We start from the raw sequence: 12,661 nt of genomic DNA on the forward strand, positions 1-12,661 counted from the left end.
ATTGAACGGTTGGTGAAGGATTTTAATGACATTGAAGCATTTGAGATCATGACCCGTGATTGATACATGAGCATGGTGCTTGCAGTGCCATCTTGTTTCTGTCAGTCGTAGAAACATCACTTCTGAAACCTTGGTCACGGGACCTTAACTGAGGTTGCTCTCAAGAGGGGATTATGTAATGACCATGGTGGTATGTCTTGGTTGTAGCATTTGTTTTATGTTGAATGATTAGCGTAGGTGAACTTGGTGCCAGTCACGAGTCTTGGACTATAAACTGATCGTCAGTCCCCAGTATTTTGTTAAATCTCTCCCTTTCTTTTTACCTTCTTCTGGCAAGACCTAGATAGAGGATCCAGGTAAAAAAAAAATTGATGTAAACTCCTATGTGGTCGAAGTAGGAGGTACCTTGATGAAGGACTTAGCGAAAAGACCTGGTGGACATCGATCGACTGTAGAGGTTATGAATCCCGTCCACGAATTTCTGCTTGCATGTTGTATGCTTTGGAGGCTGTAGGAGCCTAATACATCATCGGAATTTGGTGCTTGACCCCCAAATTTTGAAGCTAATAGACCGAGTTATCATATGATAAAAGAATCACCCAATTTGGAGTTGTCTAGGTCAGCCGACGAAGCGTGCAAATTTGTAACTTGTAATCCCGTGCAAGTTTTCAGATTCCATGAACTTGAGTGTGGAGGCCATATCTTTCAGCTTGTATGTCCGATTGATGCGCCCTTTTGGTATGTTGTAGAAGAGACATAGATGAACATCTTTAGTTGAGGAAGTATTGTCCCATTACTCACTCATTGTTACGTTTTTGTAAACCCATGGGCTGAAGTATGTTGTATCTCATTTGTAGAGGTGATGAGAACATCTTGTAGAAGACTTGGGATTGTGGTCACCTGTTGTCCAATCTTCGGAAAGACTTTCATGTGAACAAATTTCATGTCTACACAACTTGATATAAATCATTAGTGCTTGGAGAAGTCTGATCCATCGAGTAACACTTCATAGAACGAATAGTTGATGAAGCTGGTCATGAGGATGTTGCCCTTGAGACCGTTGTTGATGCTAGATCACGATATAATTTTCTCCAGAAATGCTTGTTGATGCCGATATTATAGTCGGAGTTGCTCCAGAGACCGAAAAGGCTAGATCCATGATTATCGACATAGTATTTACTCCTTCATCCAGTGAGGCTTTATATTCATGGACGAATTGATGAGTTGAGCGTCCCTAAGATGAGGGTGTAGGGTTTAAACCAAATTCTCCGGGACCTTTATTGTGAAGTTCCTTGTTAGAGAATCGATGTTGTTGTGGTAGATAGCAGCGGCAGTTTCCATTCTGGATGTGATCAGTGAAGAGAGGAAGTTCCTCAGTCGTGCAGGGGTTTGTGATTTAGAGAGACTCCGGTGTATTTAGAAGGATTTTGTGGCATCCATGGATGAATGATGTTGCATCTGCTTCAGAAGTCTTATCATGGGATAAATTCAGTTAGACTTTGATCGTTCTGGCTTTGAATCAGTGTGTCATCGTCGACATATTTGTGCTCAAGCTAGAAGGTGTACTCTTTGATTGGGAGTACAATTTGAAGGCTTCTTAGATGCTTGAGCGTTGAAGCGTCGTATCCCTTAAGATCTTAGATTTTATCATCTCGGCCTTGAGTATCTTTTGTTGATTCAACACTCTTTTCGTTTCAGTAGTGGGATTCAACACTTGTGCAGACATCAGAGCTTTCTGATTTTGTGGCACACATGAACACTCCTGCAAGGCTACGTCCAAAGTGTTCTTTTCCAGGCTTGGACATCATCTCAGTAATGAATGTCTCAGTGTTCGATTAGGAGAAATGTCAGATTCAACCACTTCGTAAAATACTAATGCGGTAAAGCTACCATTCGTCTTGCAATAACAGAGTTGCTAGCATATTAAGTCCCCATGCTAGGATAGCATGAGGGGAAATAAATGACATAGACATGGGAGGAATGAGACTTGCCTGAGTGCGGAACCTATTGATGAATGTCTATGCATCTTTGCAGGTTCTTTCTTCAACCTCGTCAAAGTTCGAAATTCCTCCAAGTGCTCTGATGACGGATTACCCGCCAAATCTTCTGGATCAGAACTTTTTCTTTATTGGAGAGATGTGCAACCAAAGGTGCTTTGTCAGTAGCCATCTTTTCAGCATGAATCAACGCTCGTCTGAAGAACATGTGATATCCTAGATCTTCCTGATTATGTGTGAAACTTGGCTTCTGCCTAGGTTGAACTTATGCTGATATAACCATGTATTTACGAGCGTTCCTTCAAGGTCTCTGATTGAGATAGATCTTAAGTAGCTTCTTGTCAAGTGATACTTGCGTCTATGAGGGTTTTCAGTGAAATGATGTTGATAGTGGTGTCAGCATCGATCAGCATTCTTCCGAATTCATTTCTTCTGATATGGTCTGTGGTAAGCAGTCCTCAGTCATGCATCTCCTTGTCTGTGGATGAAGGTTCAAGGAATATTTCCGGGATGGAAAGACGTCTGACAAAATGTAATTCGATGTTGTGAACATGTATTTCCTTTGTTCCTTAGACGGATAGAGCAATTTCACAGATATGCTCGATCAACGATTGAACTGCTTCTTTGATTGGTTGTTCAGAGTGCAAAGGTTCTGAACGAAGGGGATTTTTGTGTACTCCTTCAGTGCTCAGTTGAAGCTATTAGGGATCAAACTTATCTTTGAATATATGCTTAAAATTATTGCAGTTACTTGTTGAATGATCGATGTACCTATGAAGGCGACAGTATAGGAGATTCTCCATTTCTTCTTCAGTTGGCTCTCACCTGATGAACGACAATTTGACTGCAGCATCTTGAACCCATACTTATAGTAACTCGATCACCCCTTCATGAGAAGAGAGAAGTTTGAGCCTGTCAGACCATTTCCCCGTTCGTTGATGCCGGGTTGAGGTTTGTGCATTTCAGGATTGATTATCTTTTCTTTGTGCCTTCATAGGATCCTGGGATGTTGGAGAAGCATTTTGATGCTGTGTCTCGGCTTTCCTTTCAGTAACAACGTTTGTTGAAGGATGGAGATTGTGATGATTGTTGACTAGGCGTCGGCTTCTTCGAGGTTCCTCGACTTTATAGACTTTGCTCCTTCCAGTAAAGCATGTGCATTAGTCTCTGATCATTTGGCTGTTTCATGAAACTTTGAGAAATTTTGGGAACCAGAGATTTTCCAGCAAGTCTCTATAGACCGGGATCATTCCGTTGATGCACAAATCCATCAGTTGTTGTTCTGTGACATTGGGGTCATGACAATCCAAAGCTTTCACTATGAACCTCTTTACATAATTGTTTTGATGTTCGTTGTTCATCTGAGAAATTTTTCCTAAATCAGAGCGAGTGATATGCTCTGAGACGAAAAAGTATTTTATGTAGAAAGCATTAATCATTTATCCCCAACTGGTGATACTTCCCGGTGCAATGTTTTTGTACCATGTGTATGCTCTGCTTGTCAAAGACTTCGAGAATTCCTTCAAACGGACGACATGGTTGTGCTCATGTTCACCAAGTGATTCCAAAAATTGAGAAACATGTTATCGAGCATTGCCCGTTCCATCATAAAGAGTAAACGTTGGAGAGGTATAACCTTTTGGCAGAGAAATCCTTTGTGTAGCAGCAGGGTACGGAGGATGGTGACGCTGGACAGTTGATGTCTTGTCTTTTCCTTGATCTTCTAAAAAGCACTTCAGGTCCTCTCGAGTGACGAAACTTGCAGGTTCCTTTGCTGGTGGATCGTTTGCATCTTTGTGGACTTCTTCATCATATACAACATAGATTGGATAGATTTCAGGATCAACGGTTGAAGATGTTTCTTTAGCTTTTCCTTTCTAATATTGAGGCTGAGTTTTTTCAGACGCAAGCTTGTCCGTGAGAGTTTTGAGATAAGCACACAACCCTTTCTGCGTTGCATCCATTTCAGTATGAACCTTCATGAGATCAACTATGGTAGGATGATTTCCTCTGGTTTCTTCAGGAGATTCGCTAGGAGGTGGATTGTTGATAGTTCCGGTAGCATTGCTTGCAGCATTGACAGGAATGATCACTGGAGCACCAACACTCGGAGGAGTAGTAGTAACATGTGGCGTGAAATTGCTGTCCGGAGGAGTGGTGGTAGCGGTACCACTAGAGCCTGCAACATTGAGGGGAGTATTACTTGCAGTGGCAGTACCACTAGAACTTAAAATGTTAGAGTTGGGTGTTAAACCCGAATTGGTAACTGAACCAGACCTAAGACCGACCATCTTGACGAATTGAGATTGCAACCGAGAGATTAATCTCCCACTGTGGTCGCCAATCTGTAGATGGGACAAAACGAGCTGCTGGTTTTTAAGGAATTGAGGATTCGATCGTGCGGAGGAAACTCCTTGAACCGAGCGAACTGTCTAACCTCACACAGATGCACTGCAAAAAGAGAGTGCTTTGAATTCAATAGATCACTCTGTAGGAATCCGGCCTAAACCAAGACAATGGCCTTTCCAGAGTCAATTCGGTCACAAGAGAGGATGGGTCGATCTGTAGGAGGGAAGCTGAGAAATGTGTGAGATCAATGGTGATCGAAATTGTAGGTGTGTCGTGTATTCTGTATGAAGAAATAAGATAAGTTATGATTGATTGAATTTTATTTGTTGAGAGTAATTGTTCAGACATTGAGTTTTTGTTCTCTTGTTGTCTGTCTGACGAAAGATTATCTGTTTTTCAATCATGATTCAGAGACTTATTTATATTGCTAGAATCGTAAACACCTTTATCCCATGAAGTGTGAAAGTTGTTGGAGTCAAAGAGTGGGGAAGTGAAAATCGTGTTAAAACCAATTGCTCATCGTGCGAGACTTCGTTGATTTTCCATCCACTACGTTGCTAACTCCTCCAACTGATTGCACGACTTGCTCACATTCTCATCGTGTGTATGAACACACGTGCCGCAGACCTCAAGACCAAAACCCTGGTTAATATCCCCCCATGTGACACGATTGATGTCTCGTGAGTTTAGTTAGTCAGTTGTTGACTGCTGAGACGATGAGTCTTTGTATTGCTGAGTCGAACAAATGTTCTGGGACTCATGAATTGAACGTGTCTATTGAGACAGAGGTATCATTGCCGAATAAATTGTTGATAGTTAAGGTGAGAAAATGTTGCTCATTTGATGAATTGTTGATTATTGATAGTTGAAACAACATTCCTTAGTCTGAGCAAATGTTGCTCGTTTGATGAATTATTGGTAGCGGGACCAAATACTGAAGACTAGGCCGAGTATAATAATTAAATTATTGATCAAGAGATCAACGAAAAATTATTAGTGTTTGAATATGCCCAGAATTATGTTTTTGCAAAGCTTTGGATTTGAAACCCTAATTTTGATCAATTGCTGATCAATTGATGATTTATTGAAAATTAACCACGGAGTGAAGGAGGTACCATCTACATGGGATGAGGATCGACCATAGCGCCCAGATGCTCGAGTGAGCAAATACCAAAGTCTCTTGAAGACCAGTTGGTGAAAGGATGATTAAATGCTGGTTTAATCATTCATTCAAATAGTGTTGGTCTGAACCTTAGGTGATGAAACCTAATTAATTATGAAGAGACAAAGGACCGACCAATGGGTTATGAAACCGGCCCTGGTTGGTCATGGGATCGACTGACGATATTTCATGAAATTCCAAAATTGCTTGGAAGAGTTTGAACCTAATGTGAACAAATTAGGTCAAATGATGAAAATATGCGGGACCGGCCTCTTACAAGCCAAAGAGCCAACCTTGGTCGATCAAGGTAATATGATCATGTCACCAAAGTATTCGTGTCTCAGTCCTGAGAATTTTGATATTTTCTGATGCGCGTTTGAGCAATATTTTGAGAAAATATGAAGAATTCAAGGTTTTTACTCAAACTAAGAAAACTTCATAAGATGAAGAAAATAATAATAAAATAAGGAATCATGAAGTGTGGGACCGGCTATGGCTAGGGCATGGCCGGTCGGCCAATAAACCCGGTCCCATGACACTTTTTCTAATTTTATATTATTTTCCTGATTTTAGGGAAATATCATGAAATCAAGGAGTTTGTTGAAACTAAGGAGTTTCCTTGAAGTGAAGGAGTTTCTATGAGATGAAAGAAACCACAATAATAATAATAATAATAAAATAAAGAACGCGTGGGACCGGCCATGGCTAGGGCATGGTCGGCCGGCTAGTGATCCGGTCCCGTGAGTCTTCCCTAATTTTATATCTTTTACTTGATGTGAAGAAAATATCATGAAATCAAGGAATTTCATGGGATGAAGGAAATAATAATAATAAAATAATAAGAAATGCAAGGTGTGGGATCGGCCACCACTAGGGCATGACCAGCCGGCTAGTGAGCTCGGTCCTGCGACACCTTTCCTAATTTTTATTATTTCCTTGATACGGAGGAAACACCATGAAACTGAGGAGTTTTCTTAAAGTGAAGGATATTTGTTCAAATGAAGGGATTTTGATGAGATCGGGGAAAAATAATAAAATATGATAAAATAAAGAATTAGGCGTGGGACTGGCCACGACACGACCGACAGGCCGGTGGTCCCAGTGCCCTAGCGCCTTAGCTAATATTTTATTATTATTATTTTTCTTCATATTTTGCATAGGTTCATCGTTCCTTCGTATTTTTTGAATACTCATTCGTGCATTCAAGTGCTCGTTAGTGCATTATTGCTGAGTACACTTGCACTATTTTGGTCGGGGCTTACTCGATAGCGGCCCAGATGCTCGTACGTTGAATATTTATCACTAACCCATGGAATTCTGTTGGGAAGAACCATGAATTGAAGTAATGAAATATTATGAAGAACGTAGAATATTTTCTAAGGATTCAGTTAATGAATCCAATGATTTATACATAATTATTTGATGGCCCTATACTAGCACGATCATGTAGGAGCATTAATTATTCAAGATTGTGCGATATGAGCCTGTTGAAGCGTCATATTTCTTTTATATAGTTAGGGAAAACATTGTTACATCCTAAAGACATTATTTCTCTATACTAGCAGGAAAGCTTTCTAGGAGCCGTCCAATCGTTAAGATTCTATATGCATGTCTTTTATATAGTCAGGGAAAACATTGTTACATCCTGAAGACGTTATGCTCTATACTAGCAGACGAGCTGTCTAGGAGCCATCCAATCGTTCGATTCTATATAAAAGTGATTACTGAAATTGCTCAGTATTCATGAGATGTGTCGTTGCCTCAGTTGAGAGAATGCATATTCACGTATGCTCTGAGAGACAATAAACTCAGCCAGAGACTCTTGCGGCATGAGTTTTCATGCTTCAATGAGAGACATGAGCCTCAATACTCATCTGATTGCTGGATTGGGAATATGTACAATTATGGTTTTACGATTTTAGCCTTTGTCGAAAATCCACTATCTACACATACCAATGCTAAACTTCATTTAAATAGTTACTTTCATGTACATATTCTAAATTTTATTTGATTAGAACGCCACTAGTTATTTTTCGTGTTGAATTTGTTAGAGCATTGCTCGGTTGAACCCACTAGCGTTGGTATGTCAAGTTAGTTGTCAATTTTAGTTGCCAAAATAATTCTTGATTTAGTATACTAAAGATAGTTTCAGACTAGATTAGGTCTAAGAAGAGCTATTCTTGAAGGATGAAGTTTGAAGACGACAAGAAGACATCAACAAGGAATTCATCAACAAAGGTATGTGGTAATTAATTTCATCTGATTATTGTTCAATTCTACCTTTCTAATCTATCGAAACAAATGCTCACTCTATGGAACAATTCCTATGACAGTAAATGTACATTTATGTATATATACTCGAGGTTATTTGAGCCACGACTTTTGTGACAATGAATTCAATGAGCCAAGAATCACTCAGTTCTGAGTTATAACGATGAAGTTATGAGTGATTTATTAAAGTAACAATCATAAGTGTTGCCGTAATTGTTACAGTTCATTAGTAGGAAACAATCCACGAACTGTTTGTAACGGTTCACGGACTTAAGCCCAATTACGTGACTAGAGCCATTTTTGGTCAAGTTTTTAATATTTCCTTGTCTAGGCAAGATAGCTATTACTCCAAACATATTTGATTACCATATTAAATTTTTTGTGATTCCTTCCTAAGATAAATTATGATTTATTTACATAAATACAATATTTGCTAAATGAATTATTTATTTAATTATTTTGGCAAGAGTTGTAACTTAGGAAAGACTCCCAAAATTAGGAGAGTCTTGAAAAGGGAAAATAGCTTTTCGTAGCTTTCAAGTTACCTTTCACTATATGTAAAGGGTTCATGACTGCTACACGTTTTTTATCCCCTTTGGAAAATTGGTGTACGCTTCATAAGGTTGTTTCCATGTCTTATGTTCTTCGTGAACAAGAGTGAGATAAAAGTCTTTGTATTGGGGATCACAAAGCCGAGATGGATTTAATCTTCATGATTGATTATACAACTTGTAATGTAGGTTTCACCTCTTGTCTATTCTATGGTCTTCTCTTCTTATATAAGACAATTCAAGAGTTGTTGATCATAAACCCTAGGTTTTGATAGATTTCAGTTTCCAATCGTATACCAACACTTGTTAGTCGAAATCGGAAGCTAGAAAGAAAAATTCGATTAAGTTATCTCATGAAAATCCTTAAGAAATTTTAAACAAGATATCTCTAGATTTATACTAGTTGTTCTTGTTGTAGAATCATTAGGTTTCTCTTCCTATTTTTAAAGAGTATAATAAACCCTAATCTACAAGTTTGTTTTGATATTACTTTTACCTAGTAATTGTTTTTCTCAAAACAAACACAAGATTTCCGGAACCTTGATTCATATCTAAAGGGAAATCAAATCGGTGTTTTTGTGAAAACATAAAGATCAAAAAGTATCAACGTGTTGTTGCTTCTTTTAAAGAGAATTAACGTTCTTCTAGAAGATATTTGAGAGTGCTTTTGAAGAGAACTCTGTTCTGTCATAAGATTTTCGAGAATATTCTAAAGAGAATTAGTTCTGCTAGGAGTTTTATAAATGCTTGAATACAGCTGAAGCAGGTTGTTAGAGCACTACTCGGTTGAACTCGCAAGCGTTTCTATCTCAATCTTGTTTGTCAAGTTTAGTTTCCAAAACTATAAGTCTTGATTTCTAGTCTACTTATAGATAAGTCTCAGACTAGGATATAAAGTGTAGTTGATCTCTAGACTCCACGACGTTTATCATGCAAAGACGAAGAACTACTCAAGGAACTGGTGGAACTTCATCGACAAAAAGGTATGTGGAGACTTGAACTTATCTATCACTCACAATTCTATCTACTCTATCTCCTATCTTGAGACAAAAGTCATATTGCTATATAGACTTCGATTATACACATTTGCTATTTCAAGCTGAGTTTATCTCGCTTATCAACTTCTCGAAATATGTGTTGATAAGCTTTCGCTTTGGCCAAGTTCATATTTACTAGTGACGAAAGTCATGTTGATTATTTCAATTACTTGAAAATCGCTTTGATGGAAAATAGTTTGTGAATAACAACTATATAACATCCTATAAGAATATTTCAATGATTGAAATGAGAGTTTAGAATATATAACCATGTTTGGATATAAACATTTATGTGAATTCATACTTGCGTAAGTCCAAAATCCTTGAACCAAAGTATGCGTACTTTGCTTGTTTAGGATGTCTGGAGCTAAGTCCGCGCACCTGTACGCGTACTGTCGGAAGTTCACATCCCATGAATTTCTGGTGGAGTTTGTGAACTGAAAACAAGCTTAGTTCGGGTACTTAAGAATGCGTACCGGTATGCGTACTTAAGTGGGTTATTTTCTAAAAACAGTTTAATTCGTGAACTAAGAAATTTATAAATTAAGGAATGCAATCTTTTCAAACCTTGGCTATAATGTTCATGAATCGATTCGAGTGAATCAAAACTGTTTTTGCTTCGATTGTGTCTTGTATACTTCTATGAGATATAAGAAATTGAACAACTCTCTAACAAGTTCTTTTGAGTCATTTGAACTACTTATGGTGAAGATGAATAAGGTTGATAAGAAATTGATCATATGGGTAACCATTGGTTAACTACTTTTGAACCAATGACTTGTACACGTTTAGGTACGGTTACTCAAACCTAAATGAAGTTACATTTCGTGTGTGTATAACAAGATAAGTTCGATCTAACGGTTGAAAGATATTAGCTTGAATCTAACCAGGTTTTCATCTAACGGTGAATATAAATGCTTTGTTACCAAGGTAGCTTAGATTGCAAGCCCTGATTTGGAGACTATATAAAGGAGAACTCTAGCAACTGGGAAACCTAATCCCCACACCTCCTATGTGATACTAGTTGTGTAAGCTAGAGTCGATTCTCCTTTAACCTTAGGTTTCTATCGAGACCCTGTAGGTTAACGACCTAAAGACTTCATTGGGATTGTGAAGCCAGACCCAACTATTTTCTCTGTAGTCGCGTGATCTGATCTTGTTGTTTCTATCGTTTGATTACAATCGTAAGATTGTCTTGAGATTAATAACTCTGAAAGGCAAGATGGAAAAGTAGTCACAAACATCTTCGTCTCATCGTTTGTGATTCCACAATATCTTGTTTCGTTAGTCGATTAAGATTATTGTGAGGTGATTGATATTTTTATGCTGTTCTTCGGGAATATAAGTCCGGTATATCAATTGGTTCCTGTTCACCTTGATTTATCAAAAGACGGAACAAAAACCGTAGGTATTTCTGTGGGAGACAGAGTTATCTATTCATGTAGACTTTTCTGAGTGATACAAATTTCTTTATTAAAATCTTCGACTTTGGGTCGTAGCAACTCTTAGTTGTGGGTGAAATCAGCTAAGGGAATCAAGTGCGTAGTATCCTGCTGGGATCAGAGACGTAAGAAGCGAAACTGTACCTTGGATCAGTATGAGATTGATTTGGGTGAAACTGCAGTCCAGAATGAAGTTAGTTTGTAGTAGGCTAGTGTGTGTAGCGGCTTAATACAATGTGTTTTCGATTCGGACTAGGTCCCGGGGTTTTTCTGTATTTGCGGGTTCCTCGTTAACAAAACTTCTGGTGTCTGTGTTATTTCTTTTCCGCATTATATTTTGAAATATCACAACTTGTGCGTTGAATCGATCAATTGGTAAATCCAACCTTTGGTTATTGATTGATCCTTGAACATTGGTCTTTGGTACCGTTCAAGTTATTTTTCTTGTATTCAATTAGGCTTGCAGATTTCTATTTGTTTGAGTAAGGATTGAATCGAGAAATTGAGATATAACTCTTTGATATACTTTTTATTAAGATTGAGTCTAACTGTCTAGTTGATTCTCTTAAAAGTATATTGGAGTTAGTTCATACAGATTGCTAAGGAAATTTGGGAGAGGTTGTTGTACCCTCACTTTTTCAAATAGTTTCAGAGCAGGCAAACACGTTTAAAGACCTCATAAGTGTGTGTTTGTAGCGAACTGACTCTATAAACAGAAATTTTATCTCCATAAACGTACCACCACTCTTCGACGGCTCAAACTACTTGTGGTGGAAAGTCACTATGCGTGATTTTCTTCAAGCTCGTGATTTTCAAACATGGGTACGTGTTGTTAATGGCTATACTCCTCCGATTGATACAAAAGGCAATGTGTCTAGACCTAAGGATATTGGTAGATATATATAGTCCAAATGAAATCCTTGCTGCAAAGCAAAATTCTGACAATGCTATCATACATGCCATTACCCCAGATCTTAAGCATCATGTGACTACGTGCACAAAGTATAAAGATGCCTGAGATATCTTAGAAACCGTATTTGAAGGGAATACCTGTGAAAAACAAGATAGGCTTCAAAACCTAAATTCTGATTGGGAAAACCTTTGTATGGCAGATAAAGAATCATTTGATGAGTTTAATCACAAAGTGTCTGAAATTGTTAATGCATCCTTTGCATTGGGTAAGACTATTCCTGAAAAGGACATTGTGATGAAGATTCTCAGATCTCTTCCATCCAGATATGATTCTAAGAAGCATGCCATCGTTGAAGGAAATAATCTCGCAACACTTTCCAAAAATATTCTGGTTGGGAAATTAAAGATCTTTGATCATGAGCAAACACCCAAATCTAGAAAGGATGTTGCGTTGAAAGCACAAAAGAACACTAAATTACATGATAAAAGTAACGTGTTTTCATCTCTGAAGATGATCTTTCTGAGGCTGATTCATCAGATGAAAATCTTGACAAGTCAGTCTGGTTGATCATGAGAAAGTTTAGAGACATTCTTTTGAAGAGAAGTAAACGGTTCCCCAGAGGAAAATCCAGGTCATCAGATAAACCTCATAATCGTGTTCCTCCTAAAATTAGGGATAATGATGAAACTGATGACGAGGATATGCCTCAGTGCTTTAAGTGTGAAGTTTTTGGTCATTTTGCAAATGAGTGTCCAAGTCGAAATAAATACACTTGGAACAAAGGTCTAGCTGCAACTCTTGATAAAATGTCTGACAACTATGCTTCTTATAAAGATGAAAAATCAAGTATTGCACTTATCTTTTAAAATATTGATTTTTGATAATTGTAGCAATACATACATCAATCTTGATATTCTTTCAGAATCTTTCAGAAGAGAA

This window comes from Papaver somniferum, unplaced genomic scaffold, assembly GCF_003573695.1.
Source record: "Papaver somniferum cultivar HN1 unplaced genomic scaffold, ASM357369v1 unplaced-scaffold_133, whole genome shotgun sequence".
NCBI classification, from domain to species: Eukaryota; Viridiplantae; Streptophyta; class Magnoliopsida; order Ranunculales; family Papaveraceae; genus Papaver; species Papaver somniferum.